The 15,435-nt window shown below is 40.3% G+C and overlaps 2 pseudogenes; both read right to left on the bottom strand.

Annotated features, from left to right (window-relative positions):
• LOC106001665 overlaps positions 1–1,349 on the bottom strand; it is a 48,506-nt pseudogene extending 47,157 nt beyond the window's left edge.
• On the bottom strand, positions 1,343–2,020 carry LOC106001664 (annotated as a pseudogene).
• Between the last annotated feature and the right edge of the window lie 13,415 nt (positions 2,021–15,435).

Below are 15,435 nucleotides of genomic sequence, written 5' to 3'. Positions count from 1 at the left end.
ACCACATTTTCTTGATCCATTCATCTACTGAGGGGCATCTGGGTTAGTTCCATATCTTACCTATGGTAAATAATGCTGCAATAAACAGAGTTGTGCTGGTAGTGTTAGTGTGATCTTGTTTGTAAACATTTGGGTAAATGTCCAAAAGTGGGATTGCTGGGTCATAGGGGAGCTCTATGTGAAGTCTTTTGAGGAACTTCCATACTGCTTTCCAAAGTAGTTGAACAAGTTTACACTCTAACCAACAATGAAGTAAGGTTCCCTTCTGTCCACATCCCCTCCACATCTTACAGAGGTTTTCTGACAAAGATTTTCCTACATTGGGCTTCTTTCCTGGGTGAATGTTTTAATAATTGCTGAAGGTTGGCTTCTGGTTGAAAGACTTCCTCTCATGTTTATATTTACAGAGATTCTGTCATGTGTCCAGGTCTCTGATACCTGTACAGATGGGACTTCTGGCAAAATGTTTTCTATACTCATAATTTCTCTCCTGTGTATACTCTTACATATGCTGAGGATTCAATTCTGATTGAAAATCATTTCAAAAATGTTCTGTGCACTACTTTCTTTTCTCCTATGTGAGTCAGTTCTCTGATAAACACTGAGCTATTCCTTTCATATCAAAGGCTTTCCACATTTGTAATATTTTTAAGATTACTCTGCTGTGTGTGTCCTATGAACCTGAATCCATGATTACTTGGTAAAGCACTATCCACATTTTTTGGGGAGGGGTCCGGTTGTGGGGCCTGAACTCTGGGCCTGGGCACTGTCACCCAGCAATTTAGCTCAAGGCTAACGCTCTACCACTTGAGCCACAGTGCCATTTCCAGCTTTTTTCCTTTTGTTTATGTGGTGCTGAGGATTGAACCCAAGGACTCATGCACGCAAGGCACGCACTCTACCACTGAGCCACCTTCCCAGCCCCTATCCACATTTTTTACATTTATATTTTCTCACTTGTGTCTGTTCTCTGATGCAAACTGAGTTATGACTTTTTCTTGAAAACCTTTCCATTTCTTTTTCCTACATATGATTTCTCTCCTCTTGTTGTGTGAGTGGATGTGTGTGTGTCTGTGTGTTTTGTGATGAACCCTGAGCTGTGTCTTCTAGTTGGAGGACTCACCATCTGCTATACCATAAGGTTTCTATGCCGTGTGGGTTCTGTGTTGTAATTTCAATTTTCTTACAGATGAAAGACTTTCCCCACTTGGTACAATCCTAAGTTATTTCATTTGTGTGAATCAACTTATGTGTATTTAGCTGTGAACTCTGGTTGCATTCATAAGGTTTCTCTCCTTATGTTCTGTGATGGATGTTAAGGTGTGCCTACCAGGTGAAAGAATTTCCATGCCCGCTACATACATAACATTTCTCTCTGGTGGGGTTTTTTCTGATGGACAGAAAGGTGTATGTTCTGGGTGAAAGAATTTCCACATAGGTTACATTCATAAAATTTCTCTCCTGTGTGTGCTCTCTGGTGGACAGTAAATTGTACCTTCTTGGAGAAAGACTTTCCACACATGTTACATTCATAAGGTTTCTCTCCTGTATGTGTTCTCTGGTGGACAATGAAGTTTGACTTCCAGGTGAAAGACTTTCCACACATGTTACACTCATTCGGTTTATCTCCTATGTGTGTTCTCTGGTGGCCAGTAAAGCCTGGCTTGCCAGAAAAAGACTTTCCACACATGTTACATTCATAAGGTTTCTCTCTTGTGTGTGTTCTCTGGTGGACAGTAAGGTTTCACTTCTGGGTGAAAGACTTTCCACACATGTTACATTCATATGGTTTATCTCCTGTGTGGATTCTATGGTGGACAGTAAGATATGCCTTACAGGTGAAAATCTTTTCACACATGTTACATTCATAAGGATTCTCTTCTGTTGGTGTTCTCTGAGGGAGAATAAGATGTGTCTTCTCGGTGAAAGACCTTTCACACTGTTTATATTCTTCAACTACAGAAGACACATGAGGTCTATATGCAGCACATATCTTACCAGGTTCACTGAAAGCATCCATGTTCTGACACCCCGTGAGCTTTTCTGTCCTCATCCCTTAGGAGTTCCAATTATTCTTAATCAGTTCTGACTTCGGTTTTGAGCTCAAATGAAAACTTCTTATAAGTCTCACTTTTTCCTCCCCTGGGTTACTAGTCATGACTGATACTTCAGAGAGATATTCATTGTGATTTTCCTGACAGGTGCTAATCACATCCTCCATTTCTTGGACATCTAAAATGAATAATAGAAAAATAGACAGAAACATAAATGAGATCCATAAATTCCTTAATGTAAAGATATTTCCTCACTTTCTGTTACTAGATTTTCAAATATCAAAGCATTGCTTTATGCAGAATATATACTTTTCTACACAATGTAGTAATTAAGAAAGTAGTACTGACATTTTACAATAGAAAACAATGTTTTCTGTTTTTCAGATTTTCCTATTTTTCTCCAGGAAATATTTACTGAAATTATTCATCTATGTATTCTTAATGCTTCCATTCTGAATCTCACTCTATGCCCAGCATCACTGATAAGAAATTGTCCCGATCAGAGGATACCAGCCCTAGCATATTCCTATTTTCCTCCTACCTGCATAATACTAGTTTAAAGGAAAATGAGATCGCCTTTTCTACATTTCTCATTGTGTTTTTTTCTTTAAGAATGACTTCTCTAAAGACAAGAGAATTGCTAACAATAACTACACTAGCACACCTAATTCAGTTTGTCTCCATGTGAATTCTGGATTGACAATTCCTTGAGACAAAGGAGCACCTACTTCTCTGCCATACATGACTCAGGGGTACTAGGAATACTATTGCTCTGTACAGCTCAAGTTAAACAGACCAACTAGGCTCTGGACCCATCATTACCATTCAAGATGCTTTAACTCACATGTGAAATTCTCTTCTGAGCCTTCTCTTATCCATGGTTCTGCACCTTGCTCCAGCTTGACAATCAATTTAGGTTTAGGAACACAGAGCCCTGTGATTAAGAAATAGTAGAGAACTATTGCTCTGGCTGGGTCATCATTAATGTAAGGTCGCAGACATCCTGTTTCCAAGGTTGCTACTAAATGTTATTTCTCAAATGTTATTTTTTTTTGTGGGGGGGAGTCTGGTTATGGGGCATGACCTCTGGGCCTGGGTGCTGTCCCTCAGATCTTCAGCTCAAGGCTAGCACTCTACCACTTGAGCCACAGCGTCACTTCTGGCTTTTTTTTTTCTGCTTACGTGATGCTGAGGAATCAAACACAGGACCTTAATCATGCAAGGCAAGCACTCTGCCACTGAGCCACCTTCCCAGACCATGGTTTCTCAATTCTTAACAGCTCAATTGTGGAGTTTCCCAAGCTTTGGTTTATTGTGCCTATTGTTTGGCATGAACTCAACTCTATTGCTCAAAGCTAGCATTCTACTAGTTTGAATCTTAGCTACATTTCTAGTATTTGGATGGTTAATTGAAGATAAGAGCCTCATGGTCATTTTTCTACAGTTGCTGGCTTCAAACCAAAATCTTCAGATTTCAGCCTCCAGAGTATCTAGAATTCGAAGTTTGAGGCACTAAACTCTATATTGGGTTTGGCTTACAAATACACACTTTCAACTACTGATTTCCACATCATAATCAGTAGTAATGTATATTCTATCTAGACTGTAGATCCACCTATAATAATCATTCCAAGTCTGGGAAATCAGTCTACTATTAGTGGAACATAGTTTAGGACTTTTGTCCAACTACTGATTTGCTTTCTTAAAGAGTGAGAATAAAATTAGCTCTTGAGTTACATATAATCAAGTTGAAGTTTCCCTTAGAAAGAAATGACACATCCCATGGACTGGAATCTTATCCCTAAATAACATAAACAGTCTAATATCTAGTAAAATAAAAAGCACTTGATCTTCCAAGTAAAAATGACCTTTGCTCAGCCAAGGACATGAGGTTGCTATAGATCTCCAGCATCACATCTCTATGAAGGGTCTTCTGACCAGGATCCAGATCCTGCCACTTCTTCCAGGTGAAGTCCACAGCCACATCCTCAAATGATATTAAATTCTGTAATGGCACATATCCATCAAGAAATCAGACCTGGGTTATAAGAACTCCAATCTGGAATTTCATTATGCTGCAGGTATGCTTTTGTCTTACATAAAATGTTTGCAGCTTGCTGTGTTATCTATTCACTGGGAGAATTAAATAGCAAATTAGAAATATTTGACAATATATAAACCTGGTCATTAAAATACACAGATTTGTAGGGCGCTGGTGGCTTATGCGTGTAATCCAATCTACGCAGGAGGCTAAGGTCTGAGGATCATTGTTCAAGGCCAGTCCAGGCAGGAAAGTCCATGAGACACTTATCTCCAATAAACCACCAGAAAACTGAAAGTAGCACTGTGACTCAAGTGGTAGAGCACTCACCTTGACCTGAAGAGCTGATTGACAACACCCAGGCCCAGAATTGAAGCCCAAGACCAATAAAAATTTACAGTTTCCCTAATGCATGCAAACACATTTCTGCTGCTAGCAAAAGAGACAAGGTAAAAATTCTATGGACAGCTGGGAAGGTGGCTCAGTGGTAGAGCACTTGCCTTGCATGCATGAGGCCCTGGGTTCTACTCCTCAGCACCACATAAGCAAAAAGAAAAGAGCCAGAAGTGGTGCAATGGCACAGGTGGTAGAGCAATAGCCTTGAGCTGAAGAGCTGAGGGACAGCACCAAAGCCCAGAGTTCAGCCCCAGGACCAGACCCCCCCAAAAAAAATTCTAAGGAGACAATAATCTGGCATGACAACAATATGTCTAAGGAGGTATCTTAAAAATTATATTATCATTTTTTGATAAAAATTTTAGTACATATCAGGGTAACAATGAATTACACAAATATTATTCCTGCATTTACATGTACTACATCACCATACATCCTATTTAGATCTTCTATTAACAAGTACTATAATAAGCAAACAGAACACATTCAGGATATCACATGGAATACAGAACATAGAACATGACCAGATCTATGAAAAGCAGTGTCCTCATGAATGTTAAAAATCAGTAGCAGTACTTCAGAAAGAAGCTAATGATTTTTGGGGCCCTTATAAGATTTGATTTAATTCCCACATAAAAATATCCTAGGTTGGGCTGGGAAGGTGGCTCAGTGGGAGAGCGCTTGCCTTGCATGCATGAAGCCCTGGGTTCAATTCCTCAGCACCACATAAGCAAAAAAAAAAAAAAAAGCCGGAAGTGGCAATGTGGCTCAAGTGGTAGAGTGCTAGCCTTGAGCTGAAGAGCTGAGGGACAGCTCCCAGGCCCAGAGTTCAGACCCCATGACTGGACCCCCACACACAAAAAAAAGAAAAAAAATATCCTAGTTTAACCATGTTTGGTTTAAATACTAAATATTGATATGTGGTCATAGATACCCTGATATTTCCTTCCTATGTAAAAAAGAACTGCTACCATGAAGTTTTTGTAAAGTTTGCCTACATTCTACAATACAAAATATACGTTGGAGGGGAATAAAATGTTCCTTGACTAGATTTTCATTTTAATAGGCCTTCATGGAAGGTGGAGGCAAATTTATGCAGGGTCAAGGAACACTCAAGGTGACAGAAATGATAAATATGACCAAATGATCAAATGTGGCACATATTCCTGAGTCATTTCAACAATAGATCCCTAAGGATATATTTCCACTTTTGTTAGTTGATAGTGAAATTCCTCAGAGATCAAAATAAATTCCTGAACAAACTTCTGTGGGATTTTGCAACAAGTGATATTTCTAATAGAGAAAACCTCATCACAGTATTATTTTTTTTATCAAAAGTAGTTCAAATCTTATACTGGCAGGGAATAAAAATATTCAAAAGTAGTGGGAAGGAAAAACAAAACTGAATACCACATCAGATGAAGTTAGCCCAAAGATAACAGAAGCAGGAGAAATCAGATTTTATTGTAGTGTATCAATTGGTAGAAGGAAGTCCTTTTCTGTAGGGAACTCTGAAGTTGAGCAGAAGGGGGAAAAGGATTGAGAGGTTGGAACTCCAGCCTGACAGCACTGAGAGCACTGAGAGCTGGCTGCAGAAGGCTTAAAAGAGAATTCTGGAGAGGGTTAAGAGACTGGAGTGCAGGCCTTTTCCTTAGTTTTGGAAAGACAGCAGCTGAAACTGAGGTGCTGTTGATCTTGAGGGCTAGGTAAGGTGAACTTCATGTCTGCATTTTCTCTGGGCACCAGTCTTTTGTCTCAGGAGAATAAGGAAATATGTTTCCCTCACAACCTGTTGTGGCTCTGATTGTAATATTAATATAGATACTTCATTTTTACATGTTATCAATAGTAATCTTCCCTATGTGCACTCAAGGAAATATTCTTGCTTGCTGGCACCCAGGGACCAAGTGCCAGAGAGCCTTCAAAACCCTAATTTCCCCTAAGTTATCTGTTTATGTTTTTGTGTTTCTCTAATTGTCTTTGGTTCTGGAATCCTGTAGAACTCTCTAGGAAACAATTTTCCTAGAGAGTAAGAAAAATGTTAATCATAAGAGCCATGTCAGAAAAGTAAAACTGATCACTAAGAAAAACTAGCTCCCAGATAGATCATTTGAAGAAAAGAAACAACTGAGACACATATGGAGGAAAGATGGAATGAAAAAAGTAAAAAAAAAATGGTTCAAAGATAGATACAAAGAGTGAGGAAGAGAAAAATAACCAACACTAGTGAGTAGAAAATCAAGAATTGAGGGAGAATATAGTGGAAAGGAATCTTGTGAGGATACTTTAGAAAACAATCAGGGTTTTGTAGAAAGACCATAAAGTTTAGCAACAAATAGAGTTTCAAGTAAGACCAAGACCATGAAGTAGCCCAAGAAGTAGATATGGAGATTAATTTTAGGACATATAGGTTAATAATTCCTTAAGAACACATGAAGTTGTGTGTGACCAGACTATTTCAGCAATTCCAGGAAAGTTTCATTGAGATAGTTTAATGTTACTCATGAGGATGTGATCTGGTTGCAATCTATCCTTCACCCTTCATGAGAAATAACCTCCTTGGTGTCATTACATCACATAACAAGTGTGAATCAATTTTATGACAACACAAAACATAGACATTCTGAAGCAAATCTGCCTTCAACTCAGAAAGAATATAACCATTTAATCTGCTAAATCTACAAGCAATCTTTATCTGCTAAATCTACAAGTCATCTTTATCTGATTTAAGAATATGTTCCTGAGGCTGAATCTGTGTGGCTGGTATTGTTTTTAATTCTTTTTTTTGGGGGGGTGGGGGGCTCAATCGTGGGGCCTGATCTCTGGGCCTGGGCGCTGTCCCTCAGCTCTTCAGCTCAAGGCCTGCGCTCTACCACTTGAGCCACAACTTCCAGTTTTTTTCTTTTTGCTTATGTGGGGCTAAGGAATCGAACCCAGGTTCTCATGCATGCAAGGCAAGCGCTCTACCACTGAGCTACCTTCCCAGCTCCTTGTTTTTAATTCTTGAACATCTTTAGGTTCATATAATGGAATGGAAAACAAATGAGAAATAAAAATAAAAAATAAAAAACTCACCAGAGATCCTTTCATTCTTTCTTGCTGCTGACAATGAACAGAAGATTCTGGAAGCATGGCTGAGATATAAGGCAAATGACATATTCACAAAAGAATCTGTGAGTATTTTGCCCCAGAATTTCCTCTTGCAAACATGATACATGGTCTGGAAAAGCATAAAGCTTTCTAATAAGTGAAGAATCTTTAATGTCTCAAGAAGAGCATTAATGTCTCCTATAAACACAAATCCAGGCCATTTCCTTGTACATAGATATCATTAAAGCAACTAATTTCCATGTTTATGTACTCACTAAATTTGTAAAAATGAAAGTTTCCCCCCCAAAAAGTGAAGAATTGAAAGCAAAAACATATCACATTGCCACTAAAAGTAGTTATTACTGAATGTACTTCAGGATGTATGAACTGCTTTTTTTTAATGCAAAGGTATCCTAGGAATCCATTGGAATTTATGTGCTACCTCATTGATGTACATATTTAAACTCCATGGAATGCATGTCTGATGTAACACAGTAGTTTTTATCAAATGTTATAGAGGAAAATATATACAGAATATATTTCTGGTGTGATATTATTTCAATAATGATTGTCAAATGGCAAATTTCACTGTACCCATTGCACACCTATGCAATGACTTGTAATTTGACACTTAGCATGCTTTGGCCACAGGAACATGAGTAAAGATGATGTAAACCCTGGTTGGAGAAGTTCCTACTGGTCACTTTCCTAAACAGTCATGGGAAGAACCTTGGCCATCCTACTGGAGATACAGGGCTAAAAAAATGTACATAAAATACACAATATAGGAGTGACACAACTGATGATAGGCAACATCTACAAAGCATACAACCTTGAGAAGACATATTACCTCAAGGTTTCTTCTGTGATTTTTCTTATCAGACCAAAGGTCCCTGACCAACACTTTCTGAACTACCACGCACAACCAACTGATTAGAGCTAGCTTTAGCAAATCCACAGATGGCACATTTAAGAGAAGTTTCAATGATTACAAACTAAAAGTCTTAGTGGAAACAGGCTGCATAAATTAGCGAGAAGATTAGGGATTAGTACATAAATAAATACTTTCAGTCAATATACTTGCCCAACCATCCCAAACCACTGCCTCAGGTACCCTGTGATAACTAGGCTCTGGTTTATTCCTCAATCCAGCACATCACAACTCCAAGAAATTAGTTTAAATGTTGCAACAGCAAAAAGTGATTGAGAGTGGTGTAGGAAAGAGTACCAGGTGAATCTGGTACTCAGGGAAGTGGTAACAATTTTTGCATGAGGCAAGGGAAGCTAGCAACATCTTCCCCTTCCTGTGCTTTTCTGCTTCTGCTCTATATGGCTTCCCAGAATTGACAAGGTCTGTTCATTTAGGATGGAGATTCCTATTCATAGGGTGTTCTGCTTCAAACATTGCTAGGTTTCATTCCTAAATATACAGGCCCAGTACTCACTACTCCAATATCCCATGTACAACTGTCTCTAGAAACAGGATCGTGTACAAACGCTTGGCAACTCAAGCCAGGAAAATAAAAAATCAAGCCAAATAGATTAAAACATCTCTAAGAGAAACAACACAGAAGCCACAAATACACATGCAGTGTAAGAGGACTCAGGCAGGCACACACCTCACAATTTCACTAGAATTCTTCCTGTACTCCTCTTCCACCTGGGCAAAGCAAATAAAGTCACATGCATTAATAGAGGAATCCCTTGGTCTTGGAGTACAAATGCACAGCTCTTGGGCTCTCCTAGTCTGGACAATTACCTAGCTTGCTCTCAGACATTTGGGAATCAGGTTCTTGCATCTGAAGGCCCAGAGGCTAATGGCAGCACAAACTCCTGAACCTCAAGCAAATTATCAACCCCAGACTGGAGAAAAACGTGGAGGGGAAAGCGGGAGCTTTGGCTCATGTATAAAGCTCTCCCTCTGAGCTGAGGAGCTCAGGAGTGCTGCTTGCAGGCCCAGAGTTCACGCCCCACCAAACAAACAGAAACAGAAAAAGAAACAGAAACCCATGGAGGGGAGACTCCCGCAGCAATCACACAGTTCCTACCTGACATCAGTTCCAAAGCCTGAGATTCCTTCAAGTTACAGCTCCCAAGCTACACTGCACAGAGCTGGGCCTCGGCCTCCTGGCTCCCTCAGGCCAAACTGTACTTCAGGGCACTTCCAGCAGCAAGGCAAAGAAAAGAATCTGGGAGATGCAGACTTAAAACGCCTATGGTGAGCAGGGAGACGCTTGCGCAAAAGCATCTTCTGCCCCACCTCCACCCACCAAAAGACAAAAACAAACCAGGACTTTCAAAGAAAATATCCTCCATGGAGACTACAATTCCCACAATGCTCGGTGCCACCCTGCTACCTACCTGGGAACAAGTGGCTTGTGTGCAGTGGGACTTTTCTCTCCCTGCTGTGGGAGTTAAGCTCAGTTTCTTCTTGAAAACCAGTGTTTCCTCTTGAAATACATAAGACCACCCAGAAAATGGATATATATGTGAAGAATTGGATGCATTGGCTTTTTGATTCTTAGTTCTAATAATGAACTTGAGGTTATGAGACTGTGTTGGCTTATACCTTTCTGTTTATTCAATGCCTGCCTTCTGCTGAATGTAAATTATATCTCTGTTTTGTCTTAAATTTTTTAATACATCCTCTCTTACTTTACAAAGGTATTCACAGCCACTAAACTTACACCTGGGTCATTTCCCATTGCTGTAATGCATACACTGGCATAAAATAGTGAGCTTGTTAGGTAAATATGCAGCATAATACTTCTGGTGATTTGGATTTCACAAAATCTAACAATTAATTTTCCAGAAACTCCCCAATTCTATCTATTAAATCAAATGAGTTTTTTTCTGAATTTTGCATTTCATTTAAGGAATTTTATGTTTTGTTTCGTTGTTGGTCCTATGGCTTGAACTCAGAGCTTGGGCACTGTCTGTGAACATTTGCTGTAGTCTATTTGGATTTCCTTTAATAATTTCTTCAGGTAGCTAGTGAAAAGTTTCCTCACAGGGATTCTTATGAACATGGCACATCACCTCCATTTCCCTTCAAAGACATAGTGGTTAGGGGGGTCAGGGATGAATGCAGGAGGGATAGAAGAGTGAAGTTTAGGCTAGGCTATGTTGATGTGAAGCTTAATCACTTGCAAACCAGTCTGCTTTTGTCTTTTCATTTCGCTTGTGAAAATCTCTTTAGAATTCTTACCTCTTCTCTGATCCTAACAGTTCCTCTCAGTTGCTTTAGGCTACATATCTAGGGGACCTCAACTTGTCTTCTCAGACCTTATCCATGAAACTGTGGAATAAACCTTTTGTCTCCCTCCGCAGTCCCATCAGAGCACAAGCAAGGCTCTGAGAGCCAATGGGATGATAATTTAGGGGACAGAGAGATGGCTGATGGCACAATTCTGCTGTATTTTTCAAATGCTTGTGTAATATTGGCCTAGACCCACTGTGCCCAAAAGTGCAAACAGCACACATCTTTCCTCACTCTATTTCAATACATCTTTTCCACCCAAGCCTCCTGTCAGTTAAAGCCCCAGGCCAAAATGCTAGAACACACACTTCCTCAAACCAAGAAAGGGCAAGGACTTGCAGTCCTGAGGGTGAGAGTCAATGGGCCTGAAGCCTTTGTTCATATTATGTCTGCTTCTGGCAGGCACCCCAGGGTCTGCAACAGTCTCCCTCTCTCTTATCAGAGAACCTACACTTGTCTCTTAGGTGTTTACTGTGATTTTTTGTAATCCCTTCCATAAAAAATAATTGGGAAAGATTGGATTGGAAACTTTCACATATGATTTTAGTTCTCCAGTGTATGGGTTCTCCATGTCTCTATTGTGGACCAGAACTCTTCCTCATGAAAATGGGAATCAAAGAGCATATTTCAATGAACAGACTTCAACTTAAAAGCACCTGTAACAATATAAAGAAAAAATAATTTCATTCTTTAAAACTAAATTCCTGGGAACTGGCACTGTGGCTCAAGTGATAGAGCACTTGCCTTGAGCTGAAGAGCTGAGGGACAAGTGCTCAGGCCCAGAGTTCAAGCCCCACAACCAAACCAAAAAAATCCTCCCTAAAACTTAATTCCTGTGACACAAAGAAATAAGGGTCAGGTAAAAACTGGGGTGCTCCTAAGAGTACCTGTGAAATGTAGTTTTCTTTTCTTTTTCTTTTTTTTTGCGGCGGTGGGGGTTCAGTCCTGGGGCCTGAACTCTGGACTTGGGCTCTGTCCCTCAGCTCTTCAGCTCAAGGCAGGCGCTCTACCACTTGAGCCACAGCGCCACTCCCAGCTTTTTTATTTTTGTTTATGTGGTGCTGAGGAATCAAACCTAGGACCTCATGCATGCAAGGCAAGTGCTCTACCACTGAACCACCTTCCCAGCCCTCTTTTTTTTTTGTTAATCATGGGGCCTGAAATCTAGGCCTAGGTACTGTTCCTGGGCTCTTCAGTTCAAGGCTACTGCTCTACCACTTAAGCTACAGTGCCACTTCTTGCTTATTCTGCTTATGTGGTGCTGAAGAATCGAACACAGGGCCACATGCAAGCAAGGCAAGCACTCTACCACTGAACCACCTTCCCATCCCTGAAATATAGTTTTCATTGTTCAAGCCTACATTTGTGATGATTTTCTTTATTCTTTTATCCTTTTGTGTTTTTTTGTTTTGTTTGGTTTGGTTTTTGGTCATGCCACTTGAACTGTGAGCCTAGGAACTATCCCTTAACTCTTCAGCTCAAGTCAAGTGCTCTACATTGTGAGCTAAAGCACCAGTTCTGGTTTTCTGGTTTTTATTGGAGATAAGTGTCTCACAGACATTGCTGCCCAGGCTGACTTTGGACTGCAATCCTCAGGTTTCAGCCTTTTGAATACATGAAGACATGAAGTACCAGCACCCAGCTTGCATTTCTTTTCTTTTATGTCCCAGCCCTGGGGCTTGAACTCAGTGCCTGGACACTGTCCCTAAACTTTTGCTCAAAACTAGCACCCTACTCCTGGAGCCACAATTCCACATTTGGCTTTTTCTATGTATGTGGTACTGAGGATTTGAACCTGGGCTTCATGCAGGTTAGGTAAGCACTCTACCACTGTTTCAGGACAGGCACAAAACCAACAGTGCTCTGGAAGGGCAATGGGATGATAAGGGAACAGACTGAGAGAAGGCCAATGATGAATCTCTCTTTATTCCAGCAATAGCCTTAGCTATAGACACTTTCTAGATCTGTCCAGTGCTTGCATCACATTTTTCAAGAACTCACTGTGCCAACAAGTGCAGACCATATGCATCTTTCCTCATTCTATTTCAACCTTTGTCCAACAAACACCTAGAGGTAAGCCTCCAGGCCCAGAAGCTGAAAGGAACACTCCCTCCTACAAAAGGGGAAGTACTTTTAGCCCTGAAGGTTGGAATCTGTGGTTGTGGAGCTTTTGCTCACACCTTGGCAGCTCCTGGCACCTCAGGGTCTGCACTACTTCCCCCTTTTTCATTTTGTAAATTGAGCAAGTGTCTATCAGCCTGAGCCTGGAAAATCAGCACATCATACATCTCAGGAAGAATGCAAGAAAAAAGAAATACCAAAACAATAAACAGGAAAATGCCTAAGATATAGCAAAAAGAGTGCTATTTCCCCAGCTGAATCCCTGCAGGTAATGGAGAACTGATACAGCTAAGCCTGCGTGGTGGAGTGCACAATACCAGATATCTGACCCTAAAGCTGCATAATGCCTAAGCTTAAATTATTGAGGGCAAGGTTCCTCAAATATGTCACTGGATAGTGGTACCAATCATATTTCCATCATATTTAAGAGGGATAACACAGATGTACTGGCAATTAGCATGACACATCATTTTAACTGGCTCTTTAGCAGGTCTATGTGATTATCAACATACATCATTGCTGTTTCCATATCATAAAACATATCACAATCATTTTACATACTCCCACCTGAATATCAAGGGTACCAGAAACATTTCACACTAAAGTATTAACATGTTGTGTTGTATATACAGTTTACAAGGATCACAGGAGAAGCAGTAGCCCTAGCAAGAAGAGTTGGGGTAGTAATAATGAGGGCAACCAATATTTCCCAAATTCTGCAGCAAAGGCTAAGTGTCCTCTGAACCTCAATAGCAAACGGAGACCCAAACTTATTATACCATGGATCTACCAACTGAACATGCAATGCAAAGTATGGGGATTGCATAGTAAACTAGGATTACTCATGCAGTTAGTGAGAACACAATTGTTCCTGCAAGAGGCATAAAACACCACCCCACCTTTGAAAACCATACCCAGCCCAAGTACTAGCATATATGGATACATAACACAAGCTTGCACAGTAAATGATACAAAACCATGAAACAGGACAGGTCTCTGAAACAGAAGTATGGGATGGTGAGAGGCACTAGTTCAAATAGGCCTCATGGCAGCAGCCAGGCTCAAGATGTCAGGGTGAGCTTGTCCACACAAACTGACAAACATGGGGGCCAGCAAGGTACCACTGATCATGTCACTCCTCTGATACCAGTCCTGCCTTACATACTGGGGGACTTCTACCACCAGAACTGTGGACAAGGTGTGAAATTCACAGTCCCTCCAGGGTGATGGATCATCCCAACCATGGGAATCACTGGGCATAGTAGAACCCAAGCGGGATGCACCACATCTCCTGCCAAAGGAATTCTACAAGTGTTATTCATAAGCTCCATCTTTTTCCATTGGTTCACCTTTTCCTCCAGAGGAAGTCAGAACCATAATCTATCCCTGAATACCTTACCGTACTTGTGTACCTTCTACCTAAGCATCTGCAATAGTCAATAACTGTGATCAATGAAGTAAGAGGATATAATATTTGTATAATAATGAGATATCTGTGAGCAATGAACAATTCAAAAATAATGTAGGAAGTAAATTCTATTTATACTAGTACAGTAAATATAAAACTTAGAAATGAATGTTTGAAAAATGTAACCAAGAACAATGACAACTATGGGGCACAGCTAGTCTGGGAAGCACCCATTTTTACTTGATCCTTATGTCCTTGCCTCTCAGGAACTTACTTTTAACTTTTAAAGAAAGAAAGAATTATTCTTCCTTCATATTTTATAGGTGCTCCAATGTTGCCATCTATACATCCAAATGTGCCTCACAATCTCCATTTTCAGGAGGAATAGCTAAGGTCCACTAAAAGAGGGATGGAAAACCCTTACACTGGAGGACTGAATATCAGGCATGAAAATTTCCTACACAATCCTTCCCAGTCATGATGTGGGGAAAGGATCATCAACAATCACAACAAACCCTTAAGAGACAAGCTTAGGATGTCTGATATGAGGGAGGGAGGCAAAAGATTTATTCCACAGTGTAATGGATACAGTCTGGGAAGACCAGTCTGAGGACCCCTAGATATGTGGCCTAGACTTGCTGACAGGAACTTCTAAGGTCAGAGAAGAGCTAGAAAATCAAAACAAAATAGGATATGCAAAACAGAAAAGTAAAAACAGACTGGTTTGGAGCAAGTAATGAAGCTTCACATGAACATGGACCTGCCCTGAAATCTACCTCCTCCCACATTCATCCTGATCTACCTAGACAATCATTTTTTTGAAGATTCTTGGAGGAGGAGTAACATTTTCTAAGAAACCCGTGTGAGGAAACTTTTCACTAGTCCCTGAAGCAATTAAGAAAAGAAAGGCAAGTACAGCACAGCTAATGCTCACAGACAGTGCCCAAGCTCTGAGTTCAAGCCACAGGACCAACAACAAAATGAGGGGAAAACTTTATAAGGAAAGGCAAATTTCAGACACAAATAACCAAAAACTCCTTAAAATTTCATAGATGGAATTTGGGAG

This window comes from Dipodomys ordii, unplaced genomic scaffold (assembly GCF_000151885.1).
Source record: "Dipodomys ordii isolate 6190 unplaced genomic scaffold, Dord_2.0 Scaffold354, whole genome shotgun sequence".
Lineage (NCBI taxonomy): Eukaryota > Metazoa > Chordata > Mammalia > Rodentia > Heteromyidae > Dipodomys > Dipodomys ordii.
The sequence above is the reverse complement of the archived record's forward strand: the minus strand, read 5'-3'. Positions and strand labels throughout refer to the sequence as shown.